Genomic DNA, 21,290 nt, shown 5'->3' on the forward strand with positions numbered 1-21,290 from the left:
ACAAGGAAACAAATGATAAGTGTTGGAAAAAAAGAAAAGGAGGAAGGATAGGTTTGGGGTTTGGTTTTTTTTCCAATTTCTGTGTTTGCATTTTGGAGCTGCACCAGGCTTTACCCCAGTTTTACACAGTCACACAAACAATTGAAATTGTCACTACGCCCTCAGTTTAGGGAATAGTTATCCCTCCCTCTTTGTCCACAGTCATTTGTTTACTATCCCTCTAAAACGGTTAGGTACAATCAGATCTCCTCAGCCTGTTTTAAAAATGTACTTCTCAGATATAAATACATTCATTTGAATCCTTCCTCATGAAAATAGTTAGATTCTTGAATAAATTTTATAGTCATTTTCAGTATCATTCACCAATCTGAAACTCCTCAATTACACTCAGTATTTAGAACCAAACAGAGCATTGCTTCTGAAGATCGGTGAAACAGAGACATGATTTGCTTTATTCAGAACAAAGTTTACCGAGAGGTAACTTGACTTTTCACATTTTACCCTCCCAAATCTCTACACTGTGGCCCTAAGGGCACAATGCAGCCAGAAGAAACAGGGCAACTGTGTTCTTCCACCACGTGTTCAATCGCAGCGGAGACGGGGGCCGGGGACTAGGGGTGGAGCGTCGCTGCACCCGCACGGATTAGCAACTTCACCTTCTTTGCTACCACGCAGGTCTGTATAACCTCAGCCATAGCACTTCTGCACTATGACAACTGAACAAATTCCACAGTGCTGCGCTCTGATTCTAGCAGTTTCTCCTCCTACTGCGTGTGTCCTAGGCTGCATAACCATGTTCCTTCTACTGTTAGATGTGCCACTGTGGGGAGGCGGGGTATTTTGAAGACTCAGGAACCAGAGATATAGTCATCTGAAGCACCTGATTGTTCCCTTTTACATAAATCCTTTCAGTATGATACAGAAGAAAAAAAGATATAATTAAAGTTAAATAAATATTGTCAATTTCTAACCATTAGGCACCAAAGCTGTATTCTCTCTCAGCCTATCCTCTAAACCAATGTTTCCAAAACTTGAATATGCATAGAAATCCCTTGGAAAAACTGCTGAGTGCATATTGTTTTTCAATGGAAAAGGACAGGACCAAGATTGTATATTTCTAGCCAGATCCCAGATATTGCCAATGTTGCTCGTTTGAAGACCGTGCTTTGAGTAACAAGGTGCTACAGATTCATGTACAATTTTAGTTCTTTCCAAAAGCTGTTAAATTCCTCATAAAATCGAAACTAGAAGGTAAGGTTTAGTTGCTACTGTGAGGGTCAGGGGAAAGATTGGTACTGAGATTTTTAACAGCCAAAGACAGCACCCGGGACTAACTAGTAAGGGTTAAGAGAAGCCCTTGCAGACCTGACGCAACCCATGAACTAGTATGGTAGTGAGACACTGAGAAAATGCACTGGACCTTTGTCACGGGAGAACCATCCCTGGGAACTAATCCTGGGTGTCATTGCCAACAAATAAGCTCCTTGCTGCTGCCAGGAGCAGCCTTATTAAGGGAAGTGTCTGGATACTACATATGGGAAGCCACCAAAGAGATCAACTACTAGGAAGAGTACTTAGGGTATTGTTTGAGGAGGCCAAATTTCTCTGAATTATTGGCTTCTTTGTATTATATGTCACCCTTGAGAATAAAGAGATCTCTATGCATCTCAAAGCGAAGTGAGGTGTTCTGGTCTTTTTTTTTTTATCCTCACCCAAGGCCATGCTTATTGATTTTCAAAGAGAGGGGAAGGGAGGGAGAGGAGAGAAACACCCATCAGTCGCTTCTTGTATGTGCTCCTACTGGGACCGAATTTGAAACCTAGGTATGTGCCCTGACTGGGAATTGAATCCATAACCTTTCGGTTTATGGGGCACCGCTCCAATCAGCTTAGCCACACTCACTAGGGCGAATGCTGGTCTTTTATTAGGTGGCTAAATGAGAAGAGATCAGAGTTTTCTGGCAAGTACTTGGTGGGATTGGAAACCCAAAGATTCTGCTTGGAGTGGAGAGTACTCAAGCCCACGACAAAGAATCTCAGTCCTCAGCCTTGAGCTTCTCAGTCACAGAGCACAGACATGCTCAACAATGTGACCTCCAGCACCACCTAAACTGCTGCCTCTGCCTCAGGGTTCACTGCTTGTGCTGCTCCTTTAGCCGGAAATTCCAAATTCAGATTCTGATCTTATTTTGGGGTCTTACTTGTTTCCCCATCCCTGTTGCCCATCTTCCTATGAATTTCAAACTACTGTCTATGAGTCATACGCAGATTGCATTGCTGGCACATTGTGATCCTACTGCTAAATTAGCAATACAAATCTTAAAGTATTCCTGAACTCCGAGGCCATGGGAAACCTGCTTATCAACTCTGCCCCAAAGAACCACTGCCCATGTATTATTAGCTCCTCTAGTTTGCCAGCTAGACATCTATTTTTAGCAATCCTGTGCTAATGTCAGTATGTCGGGACCTATTCACAATCTTTTGGAGAGATATTTTATCAAAAGCATTGCTAAAATCAAGACAAATTATGCCTTTTCATAAATTAACTTAGTAACTTCATCAAAAAATTCAGATTAGCCTGACATGATTTATTTTTAGAGAATCCAGGCTAAGACCTGCTCAACAACCCAGATAATTGATTTCATTATTTTAAAAGAGATCTAGCAGAATAACTCAGTTTTGAAGAAAAGTTTGAACAATTGACCAATCCATTGACCATGAACTCTTTTCCATTAAGAGTTCAGAAAAATCACAGGAAATACTAGTCTATTAGCTATAGTTAAGAATAGAGTTTTTAAAATCATTTTCCAATTCCCATCTTTGGTAAACTTCAGATGATCATAACTCATCTCAATTACTTTGAATAACAACAAAAAAAAAAGTTGCCCTTTTTAAAAGATACGTGCATCTAAGATAAGAATAGTTGTTTCCGTATTTCTCTGTGTCACTGATAATATTAGAACCACTTGGCTATTTTCTGAAATTGCTTCTATACCTGGATCTTGAGAGAGTAAATATAGTGGGAAGAGTTGGAATTATTTATGAGTATATTATTTATGAGTCAATTTGCATATGTTGCTGAGAGACTGATGGCCAGGCTGCGAATTAAAATGCAAACATTCAGTTGCATTTGATAGAAATACGCTGCTACTTTAGTGAGAAGGAGACATTCTTGGCTAGTAAGCTAAAGTACACAGAGGGTATGAGTAGAGAGCAACCTCGCAGAATGACTGGAACGAGAAAGAGAAACACTACAAGGACCTTCTATTGTCTGGTACCTCGAATGCTCTTCTCCCTAAAGGTCAGGGGCGCCCTCTCAGAGAGGCCTCTTCCGCCCGGTATACACATTGCGCCGCTCACACTCACACCGACAGCCTCACAACTGAGCCAGCAGTTCATTACTGGTAACAGGGTTTTAAAAAGAAAGAAAAGGGAGGTCTTTATTATGTATAGTTTGAATCCTCCCTGGACCAATAAGTGGTGATTAGAGGAAGAGATGTGCAGAAAACTTGGTAAACAGGACGCTTAAGCAAATTCTCACAGCAGAAGTTTAACCACAGAGTAATTTGCAGTAAAAAATTTCACCAGCCTCCCACCTTCCAAACACAGAAGTTGTCAGTAAAATAAGTTATAAATAATTTCCACCGCCCACATCAGGGATAGATGTGTTTAGACTCATTCATGGTAAAATAAGGGTTTTTTAAAAAAAACACCCACACATTTAAAATGTTTTCATTTCCAAGATGAACCTTCAGTTCAAGATGGCAGAAAGAGCACAAATCTCACTGAAATGCGAGAATAAAAATAAATTTGGAATAAGAATGAAAGAGTGAACAAAGTCAAAGGGAGCAGAACAGGGTGAAGGCCATTGCACAAATTTCCGTGAACGGTGAGGGGAGAGCGTGGTGGCCAGACGGGGACAGACTTCGGGAAGCGACAGACCTGCACAGACCACTAGAGGGCTGCAGGCGACAGAGCAGCAGTGCCCTGGTGGAGTGACAGAGACATCTGAGGATGGGAGTGTAAGTCAAAGCTTAAAACAGGAAGCTTAAATGAAGATCTCTAATCTGAACACTTGAGTCCTCCTTCTCACCCCCAAGGCAGGGGGCGAGCAACAGGGCTGAACTAGAAGCAAAACATCAGAAGGCTCATCTCTGAGAAACAGAATCCAGGAACTGGGAAGATGTAGAATTTTTAATGAGGAGGGCGGTCCAACAGGACAGAATTCTTCTGATGCTCACATCTTAGAAGCCAGCAGTCTGAGATCCTGAGAGCCCTGTGACCTAGCTAATTAAGAATTACACTCAGGAGTGTCCTATGAAAGGCTGAGAATAAACGTGTGTGTTTACACAAACCAAGGCTGATAAGACATAGGAGAAAAGCCATGAATAAAACATAACTAGATAAATAATTATTTTTTTAACGTTTCTGAGGAAGTATAGATAATTCAAGAAAGAGAAGAGTTTAAATAAAACCCTACTCAGGGTACTCAAGAGACATAAGAATCCAATGTTATCAGAAGGAATAGGCAGAAAATAGGAAATAAGAACTTAAAGGTTAAAAATATGCTTATGAAATAAAATAATAAACTTTTTACAAAATCTTCTAGAATTTAGAAAACAAAAACCAAAGATAATGGAAAAAATATGACCTACATTATTTTGCATAGCCAATATTTATATGAGCTATTCATTGATTTTTAACACTTATAGCCAACCCACAAACAAGTCTTAACTTAGAGATTTACAGAGTGTACATGTTAACATCCTTGGCAATGTAAGAATTAAAAGTAAATAAAACTGTAGCTGCCAAAAAGGTAGGTAGGAAATATAAAAGGAAGTATAATGTAAAATCACCTTATAAAAAATAGTGTCATTTGCTTATTAAAATGATAAGATCAAGAAATTCAGCAGTATATCATTTACAGCTACAAATGCATAAGGAATGAATAAATAATACAAGAAACAAGAACATAGAGAAGACGAATATGGGCCAAGAAGGCATGAGCTAAATTCTCATCTTTCAAAAGAGGGAAGCATTAGATAAATACTTCAAGTGATTAAGTTCAGAAATAGTGGCATAAATGTATTACCTAACTTATTTGGTAGCTTCTGTGAAAGAAGCTACCAAAAGGCTGAAAATATGAGTGGCTGAGGGTATTTGTGGGAGCAGCCAATAAGATTAGGAGGCATAAAACAGAAGACTGGTGGTTGGTTTTTTTTTCAATCAAAAATAAATTATGCCCTACTAGTGAATATTTTGCCTTGTGTACATATTATTGTGATTTAAAATAATTGGAGGTAAATATTGTTTTTATATATTAAAGTCCATTAGCTTTATGGGAGATCAGCGTTGAATACATTCACATTTTCAGTTTCATAGCAACTTCATTTCAAGTGTGGAATAAGAAAGTGATACTTTAAACAATCTGTACAAGAACAGTGGAAAAATAGAGAAGTGTCAAAAATCTAGAGAGAAAAAAAAACTTATCCTATTTTCCCAAAATAGAGTAAGAATATTTGTGAATTCTGGATCCCTAGAAACACTCAGAAATACATTATTCATGTAATCTTAGAGTATTTTAAAGGAGATAGATCTGTCACACTCGACACTGGATAACTACAGGGCTGACAAGACTTGAGGAAGCAGAGCCCAGGGAGACCTGAGCCTGAGCTTGCAGATTATTATTATGGAGATGTGTACGTGAGGGAGACAACCCTAAATACAAGCCTCTTGTATTTGTCAGTGTAAAACCGCTTCTACCCTATTACAGTTGATAAAATGTCTGACCCCTCTCCCACTCCCCATCGTCAGTCAGGTCTGAGCACATATTCAGGACCAATTAAGAGCTAACGTCCTTAAAATGGAGACAAATGTATTTGAACAATAAAAAAAGAAAAACAAAAACAAAACAAAAAAGAAATTATTCCCCAGGCTCTCTTTGCCACCTAACTTGCCACTCTCAAATACAAAGGGAGTGAGTTACTCAGTTACTTACCCAGTTGGTCAAATCAGAGGGGAGAGTGGAACATGCCCGTCCCTGACCTTACCCCCCACTGACCCGGGGGGCTCATGTGCCTGCAGAGAACATGCGTGCAGCCCTGCTCTCCGCTTCGGGGTAATGTGGCTGCCCCCCCCCCACCCCCCGATCCCACCACCAGAAAACCCTGTGGCTTTCCACACCGCCTGACCAAGGGTAGGTTTTGCCTAACTCCGGAGGAAACTACAGAAGGGCTGTTGCTGTCAAATACTCAAGCCACATTCTCTGAGAGCTCTGTATTAGTAATTAAGCTTCCATTTAAGATCAAAATATCAATTATGTGAATACCAAATGGGGGAGAACTGACTTGGCAGTAGCGTATATAAAAAGGCTTTGGGGTTTTAGTTGACTGAATGTACACTAGCAGCTATGGACAAAATAACGTTAATTATATGGCATCACAAGCACTTTTCTAGAAACCTCACCTATAAAAACAGTGATAGAAACATGTTCATGAAGCTGGGATACAGAAACACTTGCAGCAGAAACAGGTGTTTACCTAACCCCGAAGAAAGAAGAACACTGGTCTGGAATTATTTCAAAAAGAAAAACTCACTTGTTTGGAGGTTTGAACTAAATCTTACAGAGCCCTGGGGTTCTCAGGTGCTGCCTCGGGGCCTGCCCGGAGCCAGCAAGCAGAACTCAAAGGCCTGGTCGGTCTCAAGACCTCTCCCTGCTCTGCGAGATGAGCCCCTTTTGGACCGTTCACTGACAGATTTCACTTTTAAAATCTTGTTTAGGCTTTACGTAATAGGGTACATATGCTGGCCCTGGACTTTCTGCCTCGATTCACTTTCTGTTTTGCTCTCCCCACTAATACCGCCCTTCGAGTATGAATTCATTCTTTCTTCCCTTCCTTCTTCCCTCCCTCCCCCCTCCCTGCCTCCCTCCTTTCACTTCCTTCCTTCCTTCTTTCCACCCCCACCCCTTCTCCTTTTCTCTCTTCCGCTCCCTCAGCAAGTGTTTATTGAAAAGAAAAAGTGTCCCTTGACAGTCTGATGCCGATTTGTGTTCTCATTCTTCCTTCTTGGTCTTTTTCCCGACTACCACCGTTTTTCAGGTTCCTCCGCGGGGAATTCGCCACAGCTCAGAAGCACCGTCAACCTGACTCCCACCGTGGCAAACGTAAGAAAATCTTAGACAAATTTGACAAGAAGAACAATTATTAAATGCGCATTAAATAGCTAAGTTGAATAAAGGCACAATGAACTTACAAAGTGAGCATTTGCTTCTTCTCCAACTCACGTTGAGCATTCCCTTTTCAAAAACGTTCATGTTGCTTCTTTGTTACCAGGCTACCCTTTTTCCATTGTCCCATAAGGACTAGCATTTTTTTATTCCTCTCTTGATCTAGCCACAGAAAGCTGGTAGTACTCCGTCTTACCTTTCAGTGCTATTTTCGTTAGCACAGGTAAGCTAAATTATTGATAATATGTATTTTAAATGCACCCAAGTAATATCATTATGTTAAGAGCTAACTTCACTGCCTCAATCATGCAAATTAAGAAATGAGAGAATTTCCAAGAGTCCTCAGGAAAGAGAGATTTATAGACAAAGAGGTTTGGGAACCTCTCAAGTTATTCCAATACAGGAGGTTAGGGTTGCCTAGGATTTTAATGTGTCTCCCCTTTCCTACCCAGAAATAAAAGCATTAAAAAGCTGATAAAACTTTGAGCCAGCTAGGGGAGAGCACCATAAAATGCTTATTTCACAAATTTTAAAATGCCTTTTTACCAAGTAGGAAACCTCTTATTTATGGAATATGTAGTAACTTCCAGCATCTAATTGGGTCTAATTTAATCCTTTTCACTGTCCTATAGAGTGGCAAGTCTGAGCCAACTAGCAAGCTTGGCTAAATGAAGCTGCTTTAGGAGAAAAAGGAAAGTACAGTTTCAAAAGCAATAAAGCTTTACAATTGATGCTTATTCTACAGCAGACACCTCAAGGAACTGTTGAAGTCCTTTAGGGGGGAAAAAAAGTCAGAACTCTGTCTTTGCAAGTATACTACTTGCCTTGGATAAAGAAAGAAAAAAGATTACTTTATTACCATGCTTTCATCCCTCGCTTATAGTCTTTACGGTGAGGAGGGAACAGAGGCGGTAGACAGAAAAAGCCATCCCCCCGAACAAAGTGGAAGTATGGCTTTAATCCGTTCGCAGGAGAGGAGGCAGCCGTGGGAGTGACGGTCTCTGCTGCTCCGTGACCAGGAGGAGAGAGGAGGAACACCGAGGGGAAGGGCGACTTGGGGAGGCTGAAGCAGGGCCCGCAGAGCTTCGGGCCCCTCCTCTCCTGGGCTGTGACCCTGTCCAATGAGGCTGCCCGCAAATGGAAGGGAGCTAGAGGGGCACTTCTCCTTCACACTTCAGCCTAAAAACGACCGAAATTCCTCAGCTCTGAGGACTGTGTGTCTGAATTTAGCTTGCCTTACACACAAATCAATTAGGGCAGGTTTAGTGACTCCAGGGACATTTCAGATTTCTGCTGCATAATCAGAAAATATTAATAGCATTGCAAAAAAAAAATGTTATGGAATAAATGTACTCATGGGGTGTTATATTTTGAGTTGCTGTAAGTTAATGAAATGATAGATTTAAGAGAATTTTTTAAAAGATGATGATCCTCAATTATTTTAATAGAGTTTTTATTTCTTAGGTAATATTCGACTTGTGGGGACTTCCTTTTTAAAAGGAACTGTTTGCAAAAGCGTTTTACATACCTGTGAATGAAGAAAGCATAAAATAAGTGATATGTGAATACACTATCATGGCAGTGTATAATTCTTTCAAATTATGATTGCACTAAAATGTGTACTTAAAATTCATTTTAATATCTGAAGTTGGAGCATATCAACAATTCCCTATTTTAAAAACAAAAATGTCAATGTGTTTTTATAGTTATAGCCTAGAAGGTATTGCTCATCCAAAGAATATGGTAATTACAATTCAGCTTTTATCCCTAAGGTAAAACATGTGTCATTAGAAGTCAACTCTTCTCTGTTGAAAGAATAAGTGGAGGGAGTATGGGCGCAGGACTGAAGGGCACAGGTGTGTCAGGTCTGGACGCTGCCTGAAGGGTCCTGTCAGTGGACCATCGCAGAGACCCCTTAGCCCAAGTAATCTTTCTCAGTGTGAATTGTTTTTTATATAAAGTAAATGAATAAAAACTCTAATTTATACAAATTTTTTGAACTGAGTGGAAAAAAATTTAAGATAGAAAGACTTCTTTTAAAAAAATCAGCAAAATACCATATATGTTTCAGGATTGTGACAATTTACATTTTGAATGACTTAAATCTTTCTGAACAATAATTTATGGATATACGGGAAAATATTTAGTACCTACTGTAGCCACAGTTCTGTATGTTTGGGGTACAACAATGACTCAAGGGGTCTTGCTTTCTAGCAGGGGTACAAGTAATAAAATAAATGAATGAGTTACATAGTGGTTAGAAGGTGATAATAACCATGAAATAAGCTAGTCGGTGAAAAACAAATACCATGTGACTTTGCTTATAACTGGAATCTAATGACAAATTAAATGAACAAGAAAAATAGAACAAGAGGCATGGAAACATGAAACAGACTGATAGCTGTAGGAGGGGAAGAAGGAAGGAGGGAAGGAGGGAAGGAAAGGGAAGGGACTGGTCAAAGAACATGTATGAAGGATGCATGGGCAGGGACAATGGCGAGGGGATTAACCGTGGGCTAGAGGGGTGGGCAGGGGGAGTGGGGGCAAAAGGGAAACAGGTGAGACAACTGTAATAGAATAAACAATAAAAAATAACAAAGTAGAGAAAAAAAGAAAAAGAAAAAGAAAGAAGGTGGTAAATACCATACAAATTCATAGAGCAAGTAAGAAGGTCAGTTATTATTATGGGAAGGCAGTTTGCAATTTTGAAATGGACATCAATATAGGCATCATTCCAAGGATAATATCTGAGCAACAGCAGAGAGTTAAAAGAGAAAAAAAAAAATCCACAATTGGAAAAGACGGTCTTAGATGGAAAGAGGAACCATTCATGTTAATCACAGGTGTGAAGGCAGAGTGCATGGTGCAGACGCTATTCGGTGATAGATGTCATGGTGGCAATAAGCAGGATTATTTTCTGATTGATTTACTTCTCTCAGCAGAATAGGGAACAGAGTAATCGGCTGAGAGGAAATATAAGGAAGAAGATCTTAAGAGTTTAAGGAGAGAGAAGGTAAACAATACTTGTGTAGGAGGGGACAAATAAATGGCCTAGGAAGATGGATTAAGATTGTCAGGCAGCATTAGGGATCCACTGGGTCTCACCACGGACATACCCATGGTGTGCTTTTTTTCAGCCACCATCACAACATAAATATTGGTACAAAGTAGACAGGACTCTGATTTTGCCAATGGAGTATAATACAACAATGGGCTTATGGCTGAATGAAATGGAATGATTAAATGGATTACCATGGAATTGAAGCTCAGTTAAGGAGAGAAGAGAGAACATTAAAGAGCAATAAAAAGCTATAGAATTAATGGATCAGAAGTCTTTGTGGAGTCAAAGGAATATCAGGATCAGAATAATAGAGGGAGTTATTTTGAAATTGAGGAGGGAGATATTAGAGTCCGATGGATAAAATTTACACATTGGAGGAATTGCAGTCACTGGTAATGACAAGGTCCATGGTATGACCATGAAGTGCATGACCTAAGACATGAAAAAAAATAACTGAAGAGGCATTGAAGTAATTGAGAAGCCAGTTTGTTGGGAAGATCGTCTACATGTATTTCAAAATCACGATGAATTAAAACTTATGCCCTATTGAAGAGAGTGACAGTGATCCAGGAGTTAATGTTTCCAGGAGAGGGATGGCAACCACAATTAGAGATAGTGGACAATAAATTTTGATGATAAGAAGTTCAATTCTGAGAATTTTAGGGAGGAGAGAAGAAGTGGCAATCTATCCTAACATTGGGACCGACGGAAGGGGTCTGGGGGAGGAGAAACAGTCACCCCCTTGAGAAGGCTGCCGGGGGAGAAACCCTCCAGGGATATCTGGGACTGTGTACAGTGTCTGACTTGCAATTTTTTAAAAAAATTATTCCATACTGCAAACTTTATCCTACCTACGGGGCCAGACATGGTAAACATGAGCTGAGATCTTCGGAGAAAACTTCAAGTCCAACTACTCAAATTTCTCTTGCTCTCCACATGCCAGTGTTAAAAATTCTTTTATAGCTGACTTAGGAAATCACTTAGTATTAAAAGTTGATGGCCAGAGAACAACCACAGTCCAGTGGCCCAACCAAAAAGAGCACTGCCCGTGTATAGCACTACAAGCCTATCTGCTGTGCTGCACATATATGTAGATGTAAAATTCGGAAAGACAACCAATAGAACACATCTCCACTAAGCTAGTCATCAAATTTCAAAAGTGTCTTAGTAAGGTTATCATAAATGGGCAAAAATAAAATTCTTCCAGGCTTGTGAAGGCATTGTATACAACAAATTCACCTTTTGAGGGCAACAGTTTTAGTTTTCTTCTTTTCATGTGGCATAGCACAATCAGGCCCTCTCTAAAATTTTGTTTAAATAATGAAACATACTTATTTATTCCAAGTCCCACGATTTTATGTAATATTTATGCTGTTTCAGCTCGCTCTACATGTGAAGAAAGATTTAAACATGTCTCTTCAATTTCACCTCCCTGACTGATAAAGTGAAAAAAAAGTAATGAGTAATACTTGAGAAATAAGTACAGCATTCATGATGGAGAGGGTTGAATAAAAGGTTGATATTTTACTTTGAAAACTTAATATTCTTTTTTCCTGTAACTTCTTTTTGCTCACACAAATCTATCTCCATAATAAAGAAAAATATGTTTGCAACATCTCATAGTAAAATGATAAGATATTGCTGAGTACTTCATAGTCTTAAAAGATAACCTTCCAATAGCACTATGATAAATAATCCCACTTAACTCTCCTTTTAATATTCCTACTACTTGCTTAATAACTAATAAAGTAACTCTAACTAGCTTACACAGTAACAAGACACATTTCCATATGTTTCTAAAATGCTACAACTCTCTCTAATCAAGTTGCCATTATATATGGATGGATGAGGTCATATAGTAAGGAATTGTTTTAGAAATTCAACAGAGGATGCCCCCCATTGGCATTTGATTTTTTAAAAAATCTTCCTCAATACTCACCTGTTGCCATAATTTTAAGAAGTTTAATTATTATCAGCTTTAAAAAAAATAAAAAACACCTTAACTCTTAAACTCACAGTTCTTTATTCAAAGCGATCAAAATCAGGAGGTGGAGATCATTGAGGACCACCTTTAACAGATGCTTACGATATCGTCTCACCTTCAAACCACACCTGACTATTCAGCCATATAAACGTTTGTGAAAATAATTAGGAATGCAATGTTTGATTTCCAATTTCCAATTTTAACTGGTGTTGTCTCTTAGAGTTCTGAATTCACTCGTAGCTAGATTCACACTTTTTAATTTGTCATAAAATTGTATTTTTAAAATTTTCAACAGTATGATACCTTGTCATGTGCTTCTATATCTCTGGGAGAGCTTAGTACAAATGATGCATTTAATACTAGTTGAAAGAAAATATATTATTCCCCACTGATAAACAATCTGGATGATGGGATTTTAATATACTCCCACGAGAGATATTCATATCTCTGGAAAGGAGAAAAATGTACTTCTTTTTTCTATAAAAATTCTGCATTTAACTTATTAATGCAAAAACAGACTGACCTATATTCCCTGCCTTTCCAACACAACATATTTTATATAAAAACAAAATTATGTGACTTCAGCTATAATTTATTCTATTATAACTATTTATAAGAACAGAGGGACAAGCAGGAAAAATACTACTTTCAAAGATTTTTAAATTATTTTGGGATAATAAGGGTTTAAACCTTTCACAATTTTTTCTTCACTCCAATGGAAGTATTTAGAGGAAAGAGAATTTAAATTGGTCATCTTTAAATAGCATATAACTCACACATATATCACCTATAAGGATTATATCTTTAAAATTCTAAAAAAGATTAATAAGAACTATCACGAGATATTCCCTCTAAGACAATATTCTTCTATAAACATACCTTCAAATATACCTAAACACTAAAGAAATTAGTCTTAAATTAAAGCTAAAATATTTTTATTTCTAGATAGCCCAATAACCTACTCTTCTTATACTAACCAGATCTGGCACGTAGTACAAAAATCAGATAGATTGCTTCATGTGAATCTAGACAGGGCTGTGTAATTGGAATTTGACTGATTAGAGAGGTAAAATCAATAAAATCCCCAGAGCCATACCTATAGACATATTAAGTTTTCAAAACTTTACCCTATTCATTTCTGACCAGAATTATACTAAGATTAAATAATCTACTTTAAATTCCTTTTTTGTTGTTAAAAATGGAAATAGTGCTGTTAAAATCATAATTAATTCAGATGAATTCATGTAATTCCAAGGATGTTAGAGAATTATTATAATCTAAAAATGATAATAGAAGAGACTCTGATTAAAAGGAGAAAAGTAAAAGCATTATTATTTGTCCCTTTTCTCAAACCCAATAAAAGCAAAAAAAGATATATACCAGGGGTGAATGTTCCACCCTCATGGAACACAAAATATCAATCCCTCAGGCTGATATATTTCTCCTCAAATCTCAAATATAATTCAGATTTTATTAAAGTAATTGTCAGAAAACAATAAATCTCTCTGAAGAAAAGAGAGGTAAATATTTTTGTGACCCTGGAACAGGCAAAAATTTCTCAAACTTAACACAAAAACACACAATATAAAGAAAAGTTTGATAAATGAACCACTTTAAAATTAAATAGCTCTTTTCATCAAAAATTACATTGAGACTTCCAATTCTATCTAGATCATAAAAATTCACAAGAGAAAATTGTCATTACCCAACAAGAAGAACAAGTTGAATAACTACAAAATCATGTCAAACTTTTTGGAGAGCTGAGATTGCAAAGTAACATGCATTTACTAAACTTTCTTAAATTTTCTAAATACTGAGGATGTAGAAAATATGGGAGAAAAATCTCCTTGCTTCCCCACTGAACACTCCATGTTGGAATGGCAGGAGACCTGAGAGAGACACCATCTGAGATAGTTTACATCTGTAGAAGTTTGAAAATAGACTAGTAAGACAGATAAAACCCTCAGGTACTTTACTCTCAAGCTCTGAAGAAAAGGTCCTCATCCAATCTTCACATCATTTGAAACCAATGATGAACAATCTATTTAACAATAAAACCCATCTTAGTTACAAATTTGTTTATCCTGACACTAGTACTCTGACAAAAGGGGCATGCTCATATCTGGGCATAAATATTATTTACTTCAATCTCTATTAATCTTTAGTGTATAATACCTCATAGAGAATAAAAATTATGAGTCAAACAAAGAAACAAAAATATAATCAACCAACAAGAGAGAAAATAAATTATAGAATCAAACCCAGAGTCTTTAAAATTACAAGGATAAATATGTTAAAGAATTATGGTGAATGTGTACAATATGAAAGAATAGATAGAGAAGTTCAGCAGAGAACAAAAAGCTATATAATAAGGCCCAATGGAAATGCCAAAAATGAAAAGTACAATATCATAGATGAGGAATTCTTTCAATAAGTTTATCAAAAGCCTGGCACATTGCAGAAAAAAAAAATCAGTTACCTTTCATTTGGTCAATAGGTATTATCAAAGCTGAAATACAATGAGAAAAAAAGAATAGAAACAAAAGAATAAAATATACAATATCTGTAGAAAAATATCAAATAAGCCACCATATGTATAATTGAAACTAAAAATAGAAGAGACTGAAAATAAGGCTAAAGAAATATTTGAAGAGGCAATGGCTAAAAATTTCCAAACTTGATGAAATATATCAACCATGTATCAAAATTCAGTAGAACATTAAGCAGAATAGATATATTATACCTAGGCCCATCAAAATCAAACTGCTGACCTCCAAAGATAAAGAGCAATTCTTAAAATCAATCAGAAAACAAAAGATATTGTTATACATCATTACACAGTTATAAAAATGACCGTTGAAGTCAACAAAAACTATGGATGCCGAAAGGAAATAGTACATTATCTTTACATAGTGAAAGAAAAAAGTTGTCAACAATAACTAGCAAAAATGTCTTTTCAAAATAGTTAAAAAAATAAGAATTTTTAAAAATATTATCATTTAAATAATTAAAAAGAATGTTTGTATTTATATTCACAAAGGAGTTATTCTGTAATGACATTATTGTATCAGAAAAATCCTTTCTTTGTTATAGTGAAAAAGCTACAATCATTAATACATTATGCTACTGGCATAACTATAGAAATGGAGACCAACGATATGCAACATTTGAGGGCAAAACATGGCCCATGGGCTGAATCTTACATATGCCGTTTTTGTAAATAAAGTTTTATTGAAACAAAATAATGTCCATTTATTTACATATTATCTATGACTGCTTTCTTGTTACAGTGGCAGAGTTTTGTGGTTGTAACCTAAAATTGAATGGCCTGAAAAGTTTAAATTTTTTACTGTCTATCCTTCATAGAATTAGTTAGCCAACCTGAAATAGTGTTCATAAACATATGCAAATATATATAGTCAATTGTTTTTTAATAAAGATGCCTACCAAAGAAATTTGGCTTACTTCTCATAAAAGAAACAAAAAGCAGGAGTAATTAAATAAATAATTGATATATTGGATTTGGTCAGAATTAGAGACTTCTGCTTTCTAAAAGAAACTCGTGAGAAAATAAAAATGCAAGCCACAGACTGAAAAATAATATATTTGAAAGATATATAGCTGATAAAGAACCTGTTACCAGAGAAGATACTCAATAATACAACTTATAACTCTTACAACTTAATAATAAAAAGAGGAACAATTCAATTTTAAAACATGGATGCATTTTACGGTACTTCACCAAAGAGGACACTTAAATATAAAACACACAAAATGCTGCTCAACATCATTAGTTGTTAGGGAAATTCAAACTAAATCCACAATGAAATTCCATGACATATCCACCTACCCAACAGAATGTCTGAAATTAAAGAGACTCACTATACTAAGTGTTAACAAAAATGTGGGACAACTGGAACTCCCATTCAGTGCTACTGGAAGACAAAATAGCAGTAACTTTAGAAAACAATTTAGGAGCTTCTAATATTGTTGTACATACATTTATTTACCTTATGGCCCAGTAATCCTACTCATAGGTACTTCCTAAAGTAAATTAAAAATGCCTTTACAAAATCTGCTACTTAAATATTCCCAGCAGCTCCATCCTCAGTAACATCTTAAATGTCTACCAACAAGAAAAAAAGATAAACAACCCTGGCCAGTGTGCCTCGGCTGATTGGGCGTCACCCAGGAAACTGAAAGCCTAAGGGTTCAATTCTCAGCCAGGGCACATACTTACTCTGGGGTTCAGTCCCCATTTGGGGCCATATGAAAGGCAACCGATTGATGTTTCCCTCTCACATGGATGTTCCCCTCCCTCTCTTTCTCTGTCTCTTCCTCTCACTCTAAAAAATCTTCTCTCCCTTTCTCTCTCAAAAGTAATGAAAAAAAATGTCCTCAGATGAGGATAAAAAAGAAAAAAAGAGATAAAGAACAGTAATGTAGCCATATCCTGTGATCCTGTTCAGCAATAACAAAATAATAAACTACTAACACATATGACAACATGGATATATCTCAAAGCATTACCCTAAGTGGAAAAAGCCAGACATAAAGCAGTATACACTGTGTGACTCCATCTATATAAAGCTTAGGAAAGATGAACCAAACATACAATAGAGAAAGTACATCAGTGTTTTCCTGGCTTCTGGAGTTGGGGCAACGAAGAAAAGATTGATTGGGATAGAATCCAAGGGTAATTTTTATGTTATATTTTGATTGGTCTACACAGATTTATGCAAATTTGTTAAAACATGTCAAAATGTACACTCAAAATGAGTGCATTTTATTGTAACCATATCTCAAAGATGATTTTTAAAAAACACACAAAAGCAATGAAATAAAAGATACCTCTTTTAAAGAGAAGCAGTTATGACTATTTCATTTTTGTTTTTGAAAAGAAGAGAACATAGAACTAGCTACCTGGAGGGGGACTCTAGCATCTTTTTTTATTTCTTAGAATGCTTGACGGTACTGCAGGGATGCTATCAGTGATCTGTAACTGAGAGTGTACGCATGGCCAGGCACTGTCTGCATTCTATTCTGGGGAAAGTATATACAGGCAATAATCTCCATTTATTTTACATAAAAGAAAACAAAGGTTTCAAAGCATTTTTATACTAGTCAAAGGGGACCCTGACGATAAATGCCAGAGAAAGGCTTTGATCACTTGAACCTGGGTTTCTCAAACCTGAAGCCATATTCTTTCCACCACATTATACTGCCTCAGGGGTGCCAACACATCAAGAACTAGTACACCGACAACTGAAACATTCTGTGAATGCTCGGTTGTTATTACATTGAAAAAAACTTTTTTTTTCAGATACTACAGAATTTGTCAATAATTTTTAGTTTACTATTCCCCGTCCAATTTTCAATTTAACCTGATTATCATCATTGTACCATACGCACAATAGCAAGAGATGTGTCTAGCAGGGGTGTCCAACCTTTTGGTGTCTCTGGGCTACACTGGAATAAGAAGAGTTATGTTGGGCCACACATTAAATATACAAACACTAAAGAAAACTGATGAGCACAAAAAATGGTTTTAAGTAAATTTATGATTTTGTGTTGGGCTGCATTCATAGCCATCCTGGACCATGGGTTGGATACCCCTGGAAGGGTATGTTCTAAAGAAGCTCCCAATTTTGAAGCTAAATGACTAAAGAAGATGCTATTCTTAACCCATTAGGACTGATATCAAAGAATGATTTAATACATGTAAGGTTACATGCGTCCTGATTTAAGGGAACCACCTATGTTGATAAACCTTCCCCCCATCAATTTAAACAAAATGAGAAATAATATTTAGTTAACCTAACTCTGAAGCTTGCTATGGATTTTATAATCACTGGTAATTATTTTACACAAAAATAGAGAGAAATTATAGCCATTGATTCAAGTAGTTAACTGGATGTTAATGGAATGTCATTTTGCATGATTCAATTATAGTTTGTTGACATTAGAAAATAATTGGACACTTTCTAGTCAGCTTTTAATGGCCAGTTCCAGACCATCACATTAGCATAGTACTCTGCATGCAAGTGACTTCTTTTCTCAGTCTAGTGTAAATTCTAAATAGTTGATTTGTGCACTATTCATTTCCAATTAGACCTTAATTAGGCAGCTCTCTTCAGGTGTTTTTTTTCCTCCTTTTTCTTTTTCTATCCTTTACTGGCATAAGTTACCTTCTTGGGCTTGAGTATTCTTACTTTCCTCATGCTTTTGCACTTACGTCAACTTATATTTAATTAGTATTTGAGAGTTTCTCCTTTTGGCCTAAATTTATAGAGGGATTTGACAATCTTACAGTGAAGAATACTTTAAATGAGAATGAAGTGGAATAAGTTACCAGAAGTTATGCCAAAACAAAGCAGAACCTTTTGGTAATTTTGGATGATGTCATTTTTAATGAGACAGAGAACTATGCATATCTAAGGCTGCTATTAAATCACTATCCAAGTAAATGTTTTAAATTATAACAGATATCTGGGACATAGAATTGCATATCTGTCTTTTTGTCTCTTTTTTATTTAAGGAGTTGTGTCTAAGTTTCTAACAATCAACCATAAGAAAGGATGACCAGTTGGTACATCTAAATACTTACTTAATTTTATGTTTATTACTTTTCTACTAAAATCCAAACACTATTTAAAGTGCTGGGGAAGCATTATTAAATAAAATAGGAAAGTCCTTGCTTTTAAGAACTTATACTCCAGTGAAGACAGTAATAAACGGACATATAAATATATGTATCAATTACGATAAGTGCTATGAAGAAAAAAATAGCATGAAAAATGCAGAGGATTGCTATTATATATGGGACAGTTCAGGAAGGCATTCTGAGGCAATGCTTGAGCAAAAAGAGGAAGAAGGTGAAGAGGTAAGTGATGTGCATATCTGGGTAAGTAATATTCTAGGCAGAGGGAATAGCTCATGTAAATGCCTGTCATAAGAAAGTGTCCCGCATTTCTGAGACACAGCAAGGAGGCCAGTGTGGCCTTTTCCAGGTGAGAGCCTGGAAAGTGGAGGAAGGTGAAGCTGGACCCATAACCAGGGGTCAGGTCATGTTTGCCTCAAAAGACATCAGAAGAACTTTGAATTTTGTCCTGTTAGATGGGAAATCACTGATTGAGAACAAGCAAGTAAAAGATTTCATTTTCTCTCCATTTTACTTTGCTTACAATCCTGTTTACAGAAAGGCTATGTCTGAAAGAAACAAATGTATAAGCCTAAACTAAGCACACATATTTTGGTTCTAAAACTTGAACACTATATTTTGCACCTCAGGCACATAACTGACTAGTCTTATTATATTCCTTGTCATAGCAAATTATAATTGCGTTAGCATGTCTGTCTTTCTGCTAGATTATGAGCCACCTAGTATAAAACTTTTAAATATTATATTCTATAACCCAGTAGAGGAACTGTACATATTTTAAAAACTGATATTTACTGGTAAACATATGCACAGCTCTCCTCTTGCCCTCTATAGGGGGCACTGGTTTTAAAGTGAATTTAATCCAGCCACCACAAGTGTATATTCTCCACTACAAGTGAGCCTAACAACCAAAACCAAACCTGAGACTGCATAAGCTCATGGATATTCTCTACTCCTTATGTTAACTCACAGTGAGATAAAAGCATCATACAAGTCCTTGTGACAATGGTGTTTTCTAGAACAGGTGTACAATTTACCACTCAATAAAATAGCTGACATGAAAGACCCATTGTTGAAAGTAAAAGATGTCATTTATAAATATCAAATTAGGATAATTGACCTTTTTTAAAAATACTAAAAGACTGTTGTTTTTCTCACACTCAAATTTCTTAAATGTCAGACAAAAGTAAATACCAAATGTGAAAAATTAAAAATAGAAGGAAAACATACGCTATTTATAATTGTTAATGGGTGAACACGATCTTTTATCAATTTGTTATGTGATTAAAATATCTGAAAATCATTTGGCATAATTTTAAACACATGACACTATTTGATTTTTTTAAATCCTTTCTTAAGTTTACTTCTTTTATATTCTAGACATGCATATATCCCCATTACTTTATTTCATATTTATTATTGCATTCTCATTAACCATAATGAGAAATATAAATTATCTATAGTTAATATTTTTAAATGATATACATATATATTTACCATGAATAAACAAATAAGTGCATGCAGCCTTTATAAATAATATACAATAATTTTTTCTTTCCATGACTGTAAATATGCATTTTAAAAACACTCCCTTGTGTATTATTCACTTAAATACACATGATTATTGGTTTAATCATGCAACAGACTGGTCAAGACTATATACTGTGCCTTCTGCTATATGGGGAGAAATAAACTTAAAGAGATAAGTGGAATCTTATATCCCAGATAACATGGGTATAAGGGGAGTAAGTGGGTAATGGAGAAAAACATAATAAAATTATATATTTAAAAAAAATAAATGAATTAGAAAAAAGATACATTTCTATTTTTTGTCAAAAATGATAACCCTCATGAAATAATTTTCATTTTAGAATATTTGCCCCACTGTACATAAACACTGATTAATAGAAAATTTATAGGATTCATTCACCTTTTCATTTCTAAAATTGGATAACAAAAATTCATAGGGCAATCCTTAACTTTTAAGGGACAAAAATAATATATTATAGAATTATCCTCCCTTTTTTGTTGAAATGAATTTATCAATTTCTCTTTTTATGTCCTACTTAGAAATTTATGCCTATTGAAAGGTCACTAAGATTGTCTCCTATGTTTTCCTCTAAGAGTTTTACAATTTTAGCCGTTACATTTAAGTCCTTAATCCATTTTGAATCAATTTTTATATATGAAGTAAAAGTAACAGTCAATTGTTTTGTGTCATAAACTACCCTCTCCTAATTCACTTGCCTAGAAACTTTTGCTGAAATGCAACTGGCCGTATATTTGGCTTATTTTTGGAATTTCTATTCTGTTCCATGATCTATATGTACTAATCTTACGTTGATTAGTGTAGCTTT

The sequence above is a fragment of the Pteronotus mesoamericanus genome, unplaced genomic scaffold (genome assembly GCF_021234165.1).
Source record: "Pteronotus mesoamericanus isolate MK-2021 breed Mesoamerican mustached bat unplaced genomic scaffold, CSHL_Meso_final contig_32, whole genome shotgun sequence".
In the NCBI taxonomy this organism is placed as follows: domain Eukaryota; kingdom Metazoa; phylum Chordata; class Mammalia; order Chiroptera; family Mormoopidae; genus Pteronotus; species Pteronotus mesoamericanus.